The sequence below is a fragment of the Piliocolobus tephrosceles genome, chromosome 12 (genome assembly GCF_002776525.5).
Source record: "Piliocolobus tephrosceles isolate RC106 chromosome 12, ASM277652v3, whole genome shotgun sequence".
Classification (NCBI taxonomy): domain Eukaryota; kingdom Metazoa; phylum Chordata; class Mammalia; order Primates; family Cercopithecidae; genus Piliocolobus; species Piliocolobus tephrosceles.
In genome coordinates this window covers 104787627-104801699 of record NC_045445.1, presented here as the reverse complement: position 1 = coordinate 104801699, position 14073 = coordinate 104787627, and positions in this window count along the sequence as shown.

The window sequence follows — 14073 nt, the reverse complement described above, 5'->3', positions numbered from 1 at the left end:
CAATGAAGATACAGAACTGCTCCATTACCATAAAGACTTTCCTTGTACCACGTTCACATCCAGCCCCCTTTCCTCCACTATCCCTAAACCCTGGCAACTATTAGTTCTCTATCTCTATAATTTTGCCATTTTTAGAATGTTATTTAAATGGAATCATACAGTATGTGATCTTTTGAGATAACTTTTTTTTTTCACTCAGCATAATGCCCCTGGGAGCCATCTAAGTTATTGCATTATCAATATTTCATTTCTTCTTATTCCTGAGTACTATTCCATAGTATGATATAACATAGTATGGTCACCCATTTTTATTGTTTCCAGTTTTTGGCAATAACAAATAAAAGTGCTATGAACATTCATGTACATGTTTTTGTGTGGACATAAATTTTCATTTATCTGAAATAAATGTTTGTTGGCCACATGAATATCTTCTCTTTGAGAAGTGCCTGTACATGTCCTTTGCCTGCTTTTTAATGGGGTCATTTGTTTTCTTCTTGTGATATCCAGAATCCACAAGGAACTTAAACAAAACTACAAGATGGATAGATGGTAAAAATTTTCTCCCACTCTCTAGGTTGCCTGTTCATTCTGATGATAGTTTATTTTGCTGTACAGAAGCTCTTTAATTAGATCCCATTTGTCAATTTTTGCTTTTGTTGCATTTGCTTTTGGCGATTTCATCATGAAATCTTTGCCCATGCCTGTGTCCTAAATGAAACTGCCTAGATTTTCTTCTAGGTTTTTACAGTTTGGGGTTTTACATTTAAGTCTTTAACCCATCTTGAGTTAATTTTTGTATAAAGTGTAAGAAAGGGGTCCAGTTTCAATTTTCTGCATATGGCTAGCCCACTCTCCCAGCATTATTTATTAAATAGGAAATCCTTTCCCCTATTGTTTGTTTTTGTCAGGTTTGTTGAAGATCAGTTGGTTGTAGATGTGCAGTCTTATTTCTGAGTTTTCTATTCTGCTCCATTTGTCTATGTGACTGTTTTTCTACCAGTACCATGCAGTTTTGGTTACTTAGCCTTGTGATATAGTTTAAAGTCAGATAGTGTGATGCCTCCAATGCTAAGCAAAAAGAACAAAGCTGGAAGCATCACGCTACCCAACTTCAAAAAGATTATCTTTCCTCCATTGAATTGCCTTTGTACCCTTGTCAAAAATCAGTTGGCCATACTTGTATAGAGCAGTTCTGGGCTCTCTATTCTGTTCCAATGATCTATGTATCTATTCCTCCACCTGTACAACACTAATACCAATTGTTCTTTATATCTATCTCTACACCAATATCATACTAATATATAGCTAGAGTGTTCACACATAAATACTCTAGCTATAAATCAGGCCTAAATGTTAGGTAGAGCACTTTCTCGCAGTTTGTTCTTCAAAATGATGTTGGCTATACTTGAGCCTGTGCCTCTCCATATAAGTCTTGGAACAAACTTAAATATGTCTACCAAAACTTACTGGGCTTTTGATAGGAATTGCATTAAAACCTATAGGTCAATTTGGAGAAAATTATCATCTCTACTATGTGGAAGCTTCTAAACTATTAACATGTTATATTTTTCTGTTTAAGCCATCTTTGATTTCTTTCATCAGCCTTTGTAATTTTCAGTATATAGAAGATTGACATATTTTGTTAAGTTTATACCTGAGTATTTCACTTTGTTTAGATTGAATATAGATGGTATTATGTTTATAATTTTGGTTTTCACATGCTCACTTTTAGATGTACAAATATAATTAATTTTTACATGTTGATCTTGTATCCTGAAAACTTGTTAAATCTATTTTCTAGTTCTAGGAGTGCTTTTGTAGATTTTTGGCATTTTCTATGTAAACAATCATGCAATCTGCAAATAGGGATAGTTTCATTTCCTCCTTTACAATCTGTATGCCTTTTATTTTATTGTCTCTCCTATTGCTCCGGCCAGAACTTCCAGTACTACACTGAATAACAGCAGTGTGACTGGACATCTTTGCCTTGTTTCTCATCTTAGAAGAAACAATTTAGTTTTTTATTCTTTTTCTTATTAGTTCACTTTTTAAGAAAAACTTTTTTTTTTTCTTCTGAGACGGAGTCTCACTCTGTTGCCCAGGCTGAAATGCAGTGGTGCGATCTCAGCTCACTGCAACCTCCACAACAAAGTTGAAAAGATAGTACAGAGAGGTACATCCTTCCTTCAGTTTTCTCCATTGGTGTTATCCTACTTAACTATAGTACAATATTAAAACTAGGAAATTGACATTGGTACAATGTGAGTATATAGCTCTATGCCATTTTGTCATATGTGTAGATTGATATAACCACTCCAATTAAGATATAGAAGTAATCCATTGCTACAATGATCTCCCTTTTTCTACCCATATATAATCACTCTTCCCCCTGCAATTCCTCCTCCCATCCTTAACCCCTGGAAACTTCTCCTTTTTTCTATATCTCTATAATTATGTTATTTCAAGAATGTTACATAAATGGTATCATATAATATATAGTGCTTTGAGATTTAGCCTTTTACTCTTAAGTGTCATTTTAGTTGTGCATTTTTTTTGGTAGATTTTATTGTCAAGCTCAGGAAGTTCCCCTCTATTCCTACTTTGTGAGAGTTCTTATCATGAGTGAGTGTTGGATTTTGTCAAATGCTTTATCTGCATCAATTAGCAGGATCATGTGATTTTTTTTAGCTTGTTAATATGGTGGATTACATTGATTTTCAAATACTGAGTCAGCCTTGCATTCCTGGAATGAGCCTTATTGGTCATGGTATATAATTCTTTTTATATATTGCTGAAATCAATAGATTTGACTAGAGTAAAGCAGTTATAACCTAAAAGTTGTCTGTCTTGCCAGGCTTCTCTTTTCTGTTCATTTAGCTAGAGAGAAAAAAGGCTTTACTTAGGACTTTTTCTATTCTATGCCAGTTGGTGTTTCTGGGTTGCTAGCTTCTCCAATACTCATTCTGGGGTCTACATGGGAAAAAAATAAAACCCAAGGAACTAATTGCCATGTTGTTCCTGAGACCCGAAAGTCTGTTTGGTCTTTGTCTTTCCATGTTTCAGAGTCTTCTTGTGTTTGTTTTATCCATAATGTCCAAGGTTTTTAGCTGTACTTAGCCGTAGAAATAGGGAAAAGTACATCTATTCCATCTTCCTAGAAGGAGTATGTAATATATTACTTTTTAAAAGATTTTACTTTAAAACAGTTTTAGACTTAGAAAAACATGCAACAATAGTACAAATAGTTATCATATACCCACATATAGTTTCCCATCCTATTAAAATTTTATATCTTTATGGTACATTTACTGCAATTAATTTACCAATATTGATATATTATTATTAACTAAATTTGGCACATTATTCAGATTTCCTCAATTTTTGCCCAATGTCCTTTTTTTGTTCCAGGATCCTATTCAATACACCATATCACATCTAGTCAATATATTTCCTTAGACTCCTCTTACTGTGAAAGTTTCTCAGTCTTTGTTTTCGATGACCTTGACAGTTGTAGGGAGGGCTAGACAGATATTTTGTAGAATGTACCCCAAGGTATCTTAGTATTTTTCTGATTGTTTTATCATTATACTAGGGTTGTAGGATTTTCAGAAGAATGCTGCAAAGATAAAGTGCCAATCTCATCATATCATATCAAGGGCACATGCTGTGAGGATGCTAATCTTGATCTCCTGGCTGAAGTAGTGTTTGTCAGATTTCTCCACTGTAAAGTTACCCTGTTTTCCCCTCTCATTTGGTAGTCTTTGGAAGGAAGTCACTATGCACATCCCACACCTAAGAGTAGGGAGTTATATCTACATCACTAAGGGCAGAGTATTTACATACAGAGTATCTTCTGTGTGACAGATTTATTTATTCTTCCCCATTTGCTTGTTTATTTAATCATTTATATCATTATGGACCCAGGGATACTTGTTTTATACTTTGGTCTACAAGTTAACAGCATTTTATTTCCTTTGTTGCTCAAATTGGTTCAGCTTTTGCCATTAAGAATTCTTTCAGTTGCTCCTGTATCATATTGACATACTCCCATTATTGTGTGTGAGTGTGTTTGTTAACACTTCCTTACTTTCTGTCACTATAAGATGCTCCATTTTCCTGCCCCAGTCCTAGAAACAGCCATTTTTCCAAGGAATACTGCTTCTTTTGGTTGGAGAATGGTATTAGAAACCAAGATCTTTGTTCTAAGTGTGCTCGTTGATATTGGGGTGTTGTTATTTCTAGATGCTTTTACTGACAGAATAAGGAAATATATGTGTGTATTCTAACCATATGTATACGGACATATAAAACAATGGAACATAATAGAGAGTCCAGAAATAAGCCCATACATAGATGGTCAATTAATTTTCAACAAGGGTGCCAAGAGTACACAAAGTAGAAAGGACAGTTTCTTTAACAAATAGTGTTGAAAAAACTGGATCTCCACATGCAGAATAATGAAATTGGATCTTTATCTTACACTATACACAAAATCAACTCAAAATGGACTAATGACTTAAACATAATACCTGAAACCACAAACTCCTAGAAGGAAACATAGGGGAAAAGCTTCTTGACATTAGTCTTGACAATAGTTTTTTGAATATGATTCCAAAAGCACAAGCAACAAAAGCAAAAATAGACACATGGAATTACGTCAAATTAAAAACTTCAGCACAGCAGAGTAAACAATCAACAAAGTAAAGAGAAAATCTATAGATCGAGAGTATATATTTACAAACCATACATCTGGAAAGAGGGTAATATCCAAAATATATAAGAAACTCAAACAACTCAGTAGAAAGAAAACAAATAATCTGATTATGAAATGGGCAAAGAACTCTGTCTTAGTTCATTTTGTGCTGCTATAATAATACCACAGACTACTTTATAATGAACAGAACTTTACTAGGAAGTCCAAGATTGAGGCCAGCATGTGGTGAGGGCCTTCTTGCTGTATCATCCCATGGTGGAAGAGCAGAGAGGGTAAGAGAGAGAGAGCAAGAGGGGGCTGAATTTATCCTTTTTAAGGAACCCACCCCTGCAATCCCTTCACTCTGCACTCCTGGCTTAATTACCTCTCATTAGGCTTCACTCCCAGCACTGTTACATCGGGGAGTAAGTTTTCAACACACGTTTTTTGGAGGACACATTCAAACCACAGCAGACCTGAATAGATATTTCACCAAAGAAGTCATACAAATGACCAACGGGTATATGAAAAAGTGCTCAACATCACTATCATCAGGGAAATGCAAATCAAAACCATAATAAGATATCACTTCACACTTGTTAGGGAATGTAATTTAGTACAAACATTATGGAAAACAGTATGGAGGGCCCTCAAAAAATTAAAAATAGACCTACCATACAATCCAGCAATCCTACTTCTAAATATATACCCAAAAGTATTGAAATCAGGATCTCATGGAGATATCTGCACGCCCATGTTCATTGCAGTATTATTCACAATAGCCGAGATATGTAAACAACCTAAATGCCCACCAAGAGACAAATTGATGAAGTAATTATTGTATGTACATACAATGGAATATTATTCCACATTAAAAAAGAAGAGAATCCTGACATTTGTGACCACATGGACAATCCTGGAGAACATTTTGCTAAATGAAATAAGCCAGACACAGGAAGAAAAATACTGCATGATCTCACTTATATGTGGACTCTTAAATAGTCAAATTCATAAAAGCAGAAAGTAGAATGGCAGTTGCCAGACACTTAAGGAAGGGGGAAATGGGGAGGTGATGTTCAAAAGGTGCGAAGTTTCAGTTATGCAGAATGAGTAAGTTTGGAGATCTACACAGCATAGTGCCTATAGCTAACAATACTGTATCACATACTTAAAATTTGCTAAGAGGGTAGATTTTTGCAAAGTGTTCTTACCAAAAAAAGAAGAAAAAATATAATAATAGAGTAAGGAAACTTTGGGAGGTGATGGATATGCTTGTGGCCTTGATGATGATGATAGTTTCACAGGTATATACTTATCCTCAAACTCATCGAGGTATATACATTAAATATGTGCAGCATTTTATATGTCAATCATACCTCAATAAAGTGTTTTTTTAAGAAGAAAGGAAAGATAAACATCTTGAAAATCCTATACAAGTAAATTTCTTCAGTGCAAGCGCTTCAGTGAGTTCAGGAATTGCTCTAATGTCCACTATTAGGAACTAACTGGGGTAGTTGCAAAGGCAGGTAAAGAAGCTGCAAAGACATTTCCCTTTATGTTCATAGAAAATTATGAAGGAAGCTCCATCTTGGATGACATTTTTAATTTTGATGAAACAGTTCTCTAGGACACATCTTGAAGGGGTAAACATAAAGCTCTGTGTTTTAGAGTGCAAACGTTTGGCTAATTGTGATGCTGGAGTGTGAATATCTGTGCAGATTTCCCCACACCAGTATTTTATTAGTCTCACGTACGTGTTTGCTGGTGCTCTGATTAATACCTGACATAAGTCTTGAGTGATATGCCTCAAACCTATTTTTAAGGCACAGATTTAAATATGTAGTATAACAGAAGAAAAATCATGTATCACAGTTTAGTGTTTACTTCTCTGATACTAAATCACTAAACTGTGAGTATTTCCTTTCCAAGTATATATTTTACCTCATTCACATTTGTAACCCCAACCTATAGTACAGTGACTGCTCGATGGTTAAATATACATTATAATATAATAGCACATCCACCTGATTTCCTTTGGGTCTTACTGAGTTCTTAGCCCCTGGGCATGCCTTTTTCTTCTCCAACCACTCATCTTCACATCCTGGTGAAGTAAGGTGGCCTTCTGCCTTGACATCCTTGAGATCTACCCATCAGTAATTCAAAATCAAAAATTTCATACACACCTGCCAATTAATAATTGATTTGGTTCAATATTTTCATGGCAGGCACTACTTCTGTATTCTGTTTGCTGTCAGGTTCAGTGATGGTTGTGAGAATGCCTAATTTGTGGAGTCTGCCCTCTTGAAATTGTTCTTATTCTGAGATGAAATTCCTTTCAGCCTGAACAACCAGCTGTAATAACTTGCACTTGAAGAGCACTTACATTTCCAGTGCATCCTCCCATATGTTATCTCTAAATGTTCCAAATGACACTGAGGATCAGACCGGGCAAATACCATCCCAGTCTTCAAAGAAGCTCCAGAAAAGTTAAATTTCTTAGGAAGCTTAGGTTCTATCCCCACATCTGCCCTTATTTCTAAATTTTGACTCCTCTAACATACAGTGGCTGTATGGTACACATGATGTAACTATGCCATGAATTGATCTCCTATTTAAAAAACCTCATTCACATATAGAAATAAGAATTTTTATAAGCACAAGGTAAAACAAACTACTTTTTATGTAAAAGAAGAGTTTATTTAGAAGGTAGTTGATGATTTTTAGACATTCTCCATGAACCATCCTGATTTTAGAAATTGTTAAAGTGAGAGTCAAACTTTCTATAAAGCAAACACATGACTTATTGCTCAAAGCTTACTATCTGCTAGATATGGTATCTAACCCAGAGTTAGAAATCTAACTGACACATCCTTTGCAAGCTCTGACTGAGAACTGAGGATAGGTGATTCAGGGCTTGTAACCTGAGCATTTCAACCCACCTCTGAAGTAGAATATAAAATGAAGCCTGGAGAAAGCTGGGCTATTCAGTCATCTAGTAATTTGTCTTTATATATTGAGAACAAAATAGCATGAGTCAGTTTAACTATACATATGGACTAACACAATGATGGGTAGAAGAGTGCAAACAGATTCTGCTGAAGACAGAGGAAATTGTGAAAATATGAAAGTACCAACAATCAGGGATAGATAGATTGATGCTGAGGCCTGATCTTCATCAAACCAGATCTCCTTGGGTACGTGTTTTGATGGAACTTCCCAAGGAAGACCTTTCCTTTCAGTATAAAGAGCACCAACTACCAGATCCCTCTGATTGGGTCTCTCAGACACTGTTGATTATAAGATATATTATGCATTTGATAACATATCTGACAAAATAGAAAACATTTCCTTAAAGGCACACATTGCTTTTAAAAGGCATAATGATTTACAGACTTTAAAAGGTAAAAAAAATGACCACTGATAATCGAAAAAAAAAAAAAAACTCAGTTGAATTTGTTGAACAAACGGTTGAATGAATACTGGCTTTGATGGATACAACTTCAAAGGCCTCTGATTCTCATCTCCTTTGTATCAGTTAAACACCAGGAAATGAATCTTTGAGCCACAGTTTCCTCCTAAAAGCATGTATCTTTTGATGAAGATGTTCAGAGGAATATATGACATTTCAGTCTTTGGGAAGCACAGATGTCAGGGAGCTTTGAGAGGCTCAGCAACAAGAACTCATGCTTAGTTATTGCTCAGCATCAACATCGTGACTCAGCTCTGGACACCTCCCATCCTTGTGTCACTGTTCTCAAGTTGCAGATCACAGGAGAGCCAAATTCATCCAGCTTAGCCCATGGGTGTACCCCTAGGGTGGGAGGAGTTGAGCCAGTAGAAACAAAAATCCCACCACCTCCATCTCCAATGGCAAGGGTGGGGAGAGAAATTTCCAAAGAAAAAGTAAAGCGATGCTGTACCAAAATGAAATGGAAATTCAGCCTTAGGGAAAATTAGAAAAACTTGCCCCTTTGTGTGAGTATAGTAGAAAAGGACACCTTTTCTCCATTCCAGAGGCAGAAAATTGAATTCCCACCTATCCCTCTTTAGGGGCCATTTTTGTGCCGTGGACAAACTGCACATATGTAGACAGTGGCCACAACGGGGAAGAGATGTCAGATGTTTGCTACTTATGGATGCCCAGTGAAGTAACTTTGATTAAGAAACCTAGTATTTCCCTACCATTTGACCCAGCAATCCCTTTACTGGGTGTATACCCAAAGGATTATAAATCATTCTACTACAAAGACACATGCACACGTATGTTTATTGCTGCACTATTCACAATAGCAAAGACACAAAACCAACCCAAATGTCCATCAATGATAGACTGGATAAAGAAAATGTGGCACATATAAACCATGGAATACTATGCAGCCACAAAAAAGGATGAGTTCATGTCCTTTGCAGGGACATGGGTGAAGTTGGAAACAATCATTCTCAGCAAACTAACACAGGAACAGAAAGCCAAACACTGCATGTTCTCACTTGTAAGTGGGAGTTGAACAATGAGAACACATGGACACAGGGAGGGGAACATCACACACCAGGGCCTGTCGGTGGGTGGGGCACTAAGGGAGGGACAGCATTAGGAGAAATACCTAATGTAAGTGACGGGTTGATGAGTGCAGCAAACCACCATGGCACGTGTATACCTATGTAACAAAAACTGCATGTTCTACACATGTACCCCAGAACTTAAAGTATATTTTTAAAAAAAAAAAGAAAGAAAGAAACCTGGTATTTCCCTAAGTACCAATTGTCTCAAATATTGCATTGTTCATTCAGAGTCCCTCAATGCCCAATTCACTCTGGCCGTTCTTTTATGTATCTTGAATTGTGTCAGATACATTTTCCCTTTTATCTTTGAAAACATCTGGTGATCCCAGTTACTATCCATTCATACTCCTGGACCATAATTCAGGTTAACTTTCTGTGATCCTGGAACCTTTTTAATCAATTTTTTTTTTCAGATTTCTTCCAGAGCCAGTGTCAACAAAGCATATACTTACAGATGACAAACCAGGAGTTCCTGCCACAGTTTTGCCACTGTGCCTGCTCCTCAGTCACATCATTCCATGTAGTCATTTTAACCAGGGCATCACTGACCAAGATTTGACAATTATGAGAGGAACAGAAGATCCTGTGAAGCCATTATTAGCTCTTGATTCAATGGCAACAACCTTTTCCATTTGAACTAACACAGTTGTAAAACCTTGGGCAAGTAGTTCAATGAGCCTGGACCTCAGTTTCCCTCAACTATGCAATGCAAATAATAAATCCTACCTCTCAAAAGCAGATTATGATAAATATTTACTGAGATTATGTATATGGGCCTGAGGGATCTCTGGTGAAACTCACTGGCTTCCCCTCAGTTTTTGCCTGTGTGCTGAGAAATTAGATTCTCTTTCTACAATCTCTTCTATCTACACCATATAGAATGTCTTTTCCTTTTACAGATTTGCTGGCATCCAATGTCACAATTCCACATACTCTCATTAGAACATTAGAAGCTTTAATAGATTTTCAAAGAGGATATAAGGAGTGAAGATTTCCTATTAAGGTTCAAGGTTCAAGTAGGCAAAGAAGGTACCACTCAGCCGGTATGTATGTCTCCCCAGTGCTGCTTTCTGTCACTGTCACATATTTGAGCAAAGTCAGGAATCTGACCTTCAAAAGATAGCCAGAGAAGAAAATAAGAGTTCTCTTGCCAGAGAGGAAATAAAACACCTCTATGTCCCAATCAGGCATTGCCAAGAGTTTTTTGGCATTTAGTTTTATAATGTCTGTGAAATTAATGGGTGCCCTTCAAAATAGTCTCTCTCTTTATCCCCTATGTAGCCATGCCCATGTCACTGTCCAGTTTCAGCAGGTTCTAGGTCATTTCTAATACTTGCTAAGCAAGGAGGAAAAGCATAAGTCAACCATTTGGTGGACCTCAGGTAATAGGGAAATTCTTGGTTTGACTGCTGGCTGGTATTTTTCACTGGTGCCAGCAGGGAAAGGAACAGAGGGAGAAGATGTCATGGAATTGAGATGACATCCCTTCATTCACGAGAGAGAGGTTCTAGTGCAAAAATGATTTATTTTCCTATCTGTTCTGAGACACTACCTCCTATTTTTAGGGTCCTGAGTTTGAAGGCCATGTACCCTAGAAAGGGGCCTTTTTGATGTTGGAAAGGATATGTGTATTAGGCCATTTTGGCATTGCTATAAAGAAATACCTAAGGCTGTGTAATTTATAAAGAAAAGAGGTCTTGGAGGGTGTATGTGTCCAACAATTTATCCACTTCTTCTAGGTTTTGTTTGTGTGTATAGATGTTTTGTAGTAGTCTCTGATGGTTGTATTTATCTAAGGTCAGTGACAACATCCCCTTTGTCAATACCGTGTTTATTTGGATCTTCTCTCTTTTCTTTAATATTGGTCTAGTTAGTGGTCTACTATTAATTTTTCTTAAAAGACCAATTCCTGGATTCATTGATCTTCTGAATTTTTTTGTGTGTCTCAATCTCCTTCAGTTCAGCTCTGATTTTGGTTATTTCTTGTCTTCTGCTAGATTTGGGGTTGGTTTGCTTGTGCTTCTCTAATACTTTTAGTTGTGATTTTAGGTTGTTAAACTGACATCTTTCTAACTTTTTGATGTGGACATTTAGTGCTATAAATTTTCTACTTAACACTGCCTCAGCTGTGTCCCAGAGATTCTGGTATATTGTATCTTTCTTCTCATTAGTTTCAAAGAACTTCTTGATTTCTGCCTTGCTTATTTATCCAAAAGTCATTCAGGAGTCGATTGCTCAATTTACATATAATTGCATGGTTCTGAGTGATTTTCTTAGTATTGATTTCTATTTTAATAGCACTGTCATCCAGCAGTGTCATTGGTATGATTTCAGTTGTTCTGCATTTGCTGAGGATTGCTTTATGTCTGATTATGTGGTCGATTTTAGAGTATGAGCCATGTGGTGATGAGAAGAATGTACATTCTGTTGTTTTGGGGTGAAGAGTTCTATAGAAGTCTATCAGATCCATTTGGTCCCATTTTGAGTTCAGGTTCTGAATATCTTTGTTAATCTTCTGTCTCAATGATCTCTCTAATACTGTCAATGGGGTGTTGAAGTCTCCTACTATTACTGTGTGAATGTCTAAGTTTCTTGGTAGGTCTCTAAGAACTGACTTTATGAATCTGAGTGCTCCTGTGTTGGGTGCATATATATTTAGGATAGTTAGGTCTTCTTGTTGAATTAAACCCTTACCCATTATATAATGCCCTTCTTTGTGTTTTTTGATCTTTGTTGGTTTAAAGTCTATTTTGTCTGAAATTAGGATTGAAACCCTGCTTTTTACTGATTTCCATTTGCTTAAGGATTTTCATCCATCCCTTTATTTTGAGCCTGTAGATGTCATTGTATGTGAGACGGGCCTCTTGAAGACAGCGTATCATCAAGTTTCTTATCCAGCTTCTTACTCTGTGCCTTTTAAATTGGCCATTTAGCTCATTTACATTCAAGGTTAGTATTGATATGTGTGGATTTGATTCTTTCATTATGTTGTTAGCTGGTTATTATACACATTTGTTTGTGTGATTGCTTTATTGTGTCACTGGTCTATGTGCTTAAGTGTGTTTTGGTATTCGCTGGTAACATCCTTTCTTTCATTTTGACCTTGGAAAATCTGATAATTATGTTTCTTGGGGATGATATTCTTATGTAGGATCTTCTAGGGGCTCTCTGTATTATCTGAATTTGACTGTTGCCATCTCTAGTGAGGATGAGGAAGTTTTCATGGATGATATTCTAATACATATTTTTCAAGTTATTTGCTTTCTCCCCATCCATTTCAGAAATGCCAGTTATTTTGTTGATTTAGCCTCTTTATATAATCCCATATTTCTTGGATGATTTGTTTACTCCCTTTTATTCTTTTTTCTTTATTTTTGTCTTTCTTGTTTCAGAGAATCAGTCTTCAAATTCCTAGATTCTTTCATTAGCATGGTCTATTCTGCTGTTAATACTTGAGATTGCATTGTGAAATTCTTGTAGTATGTTTTTTGGCTCTATCAGATCAGTTAGGTTGTTTTTTATACTGGTTATTTTTTCTGTCAGGTCTTGTATCACTTCATTGTGATTCTTAGTTTCCTCGGGTTGGATTTTACCATTCTTCTGAATCTCAATGGTCTTCATTCCTATCTATATCCTGAATTCTATTTCCATCATTTCAGCCAACTCACCCTGGTTAAGAATCCTTATTGAAGAACTAGTGCAACCATTCGGGGGACATAAGACACGCTTCCCATTGGAGTTGCTGGAGTTCTTGCATTGGTTCTTTCTCTTCTCTGGGTGTGGGTATTCCTTTAACTGCTGAGCTGCCTCTGATTAAAGTGGTCAGGCAGGGGCAGAGTGGGTGTGCTGGGGTCCCAGGTCAGGCAGCCCTGCCCAGTGAGGAGAAGTGAGGACCAGGATGTAAAAGTCTGGCCAATTTTCCATAAGGTTCCTGCAGTATGCTGGGGTTCCACTCCAGCACCTAGTTACTTTGGGTTTTCCAGCACCTGAAGGTATCAACAGTGAAGTCTGTGAAACAGCAAAGATGGCAGCCCACCCCTCTCTAGGAGCTCCATCCCAGGGAGGTATAGACTTGTGACCAGCCTGAACATACCAGCAGGAGATGGCTAGACATCCTGGCAGGGAGATCCTGCCCAGTGAGGAGAAATGGGATCAGGGACCCATGTAAAATAGCAAGCTGGCTCCTTTTTTGTAGAGCAGTCATGCTGTGTTGGAGGTCCATTCCAGCTCCCAGTCACTTCAGACTCTCCAAATTCCAAAGGTAACAACAGCTAAGGCTATGAAACAGCAAAGATAGCAGCCCACCCCTTTCTCTGATAGCTCTCTCCCAGGGAGATTTGAAACAGATGCCAGCCAGAAAACATCAGCAGGAGTTGTTATAGACCTCAGTCAGGTGATTCCATCCAGTAAAGAGAAATGGGATCCACATGAAAAGGCAGTCTGGGCCAGGCACGGTGGCTCAAGCCTATAATCCCAGCACTTTGGGAGGCCGAAATGGGCAGATCAGCTGAGGTCGGGAGTTCAAGAGCAGCCTGACCAACCATGGAGAAACCCCATCTCTACCAAAAATACAAAATTAGCCAGGTGTGGTGGTGCATGCCTGTAATCCCAGCTACTCAGGAGGCTGAGGCAGGACAATCGCTTGAACCTGGGAAGCGAATGTTGCGGTTAGCCAAGATCATGCCATTGCACTCCAGCCTGGGCAACAAGAGCAAAACTCTGTCTCAAAAACAAACAAAAACAAAAAAAAAAAAAAAGAAAGAAAGAAAGAAAGAAAAGAAAGGCAGTCTGGTTGCTTCTCCATAGAGCTACTGTGCTGT